Source organism: Chinchilla lanigera, unplaced genomic scaffold (genome assembly GCF_000276665.1).
Source record: "Chinchilla lanigera isolate Chin_1 unplaced genomic scaffold, ChiLan1.0 scaffold00051, whole genome shotgun sequence".
NCBI lineage: Eukaryota > Metazoa > Chordata > Mammalia > Rodentia > Chinchillidae > Chinchilla > Chinchilla lanigera.
This window is the reverse complement of record NW_004955452.1, coordinates 7,465,804-7,467,061: the sequence shown is the minus strand read 5'-3', so window position 1 is coordinate 7,467,061 and position 1,258 is coordinate 7,465,804. Positions and strand designations below refer to the sequence as shown.

Sequence of the window (1,258 nt, the reverse complement as noted above, 5' to 3'; positions counted from 1 at the left end):
GTCGTGGCCAAAACAAACCCGGGCTTGAGATTTTTTTTTTTTTTTTTTTTGGAGACATGGTCTCGCTATGCAGTTCAGGCTGGCCTTGAGCTCCCTTTGTAGCCCAGGCTGGTCTCCAACTCACAAGGATCGTCCTGCCTCAGCCTCCTGAGTGCTGTGATTACAGGCGTGCGCCACCTCACCCGGCGTCGAGATTTTTTAATATCCAAATTCTAAGAATACACCGGATAGCATTCTTATAATTCCAAGAGGAAATCATGCAGAAATGTTTTAATTACTGAAAACCATAGTTGATATCATGGCTACATCACCGAACCTGGGTACAGCCCGGCTGATAGTGGAAGTGTCCCAGAAGCTACAGTCTCTCTGGCGTGAACATCTATTGGACCCAAATTCAGAGGAAAGATCAGCTCAGGGCGTTGCCATGGGAATGAAATTCATACTGCCCAACCGCTTTGATACGAATGTGTGAAATCCGTAAATGAAGAGGATCGTAAAAAAATTCAAGATACAGTTAATTCTGACCTGGAGGTGGCATCTGTCCTAATTAAAGCTGAATGTACTATGCATACACGGCCTTTTCCTGGAATTCAAGTAAGACGCATCTAGACTCCCTCTGCCACAAAACATTCTCACCCATAAACAGCCAACTACTCCAACCAACACACACACAGGAAATGAAGTCTCTACCACACCTGTTAGGGAATTCTTTCCCCGTCCACCAGTTAGCAGCTCAGAGCCCTACCTGGCTACTCGCACTGAACAAAACGTTCAGATTTACTCCCCTGATTCGGGCTGCAGCACACGGGCAAATAGCTGAGGTAGAGATTCTACTTCAGAATGGTGCTGATCCCCAACGTTTCAGAAAAGGTCAAAAAAGTGCATGGTCATTGGCCTGTTGTAAAGGCTACACAGATATTGTCAAAATGCTGCTCGAGTGGAGTTGATGTAAACGAATATGACTGGAATGGGGGACACCTTTGCTTTAAGTTGTACATGGGAACCATGGGAAAAAAGATTCTTTTAGAAAATGGAGCTGAAGTGGGCGTGGTGGTGCATGCCTGTAATCCCAGCACTTTGGAGGCTGAGGCAGGAGGATCACTGTGAGTTCAAGGGCAGCCTGAACTACATAGTGAAACCCTGTCTAAAAACAAAAAAGAAAAGAAAATGGAGGTGACCCAAGAACTGAAACAGACTCTGGGTACAAGTGTATGGATTTAGCTGTAGCCCTGGGCTACAGGAGGGTTAAACAGGTTAT

At 45.6% G+C, this 1,258-nt stretch overlaps 1 pseudogene; it reads left to right on the top strand.

The window, feature by feature from the left end:
* The first annotated feature begins 150 nt into the window (after window positions 1-150).
* On the top strand, window positions 151-1,040 carry LOC102019354 (annotated as a pseudogene).
* Window positions 1,041-1,258: the final 218 nt, after the last annotated feature.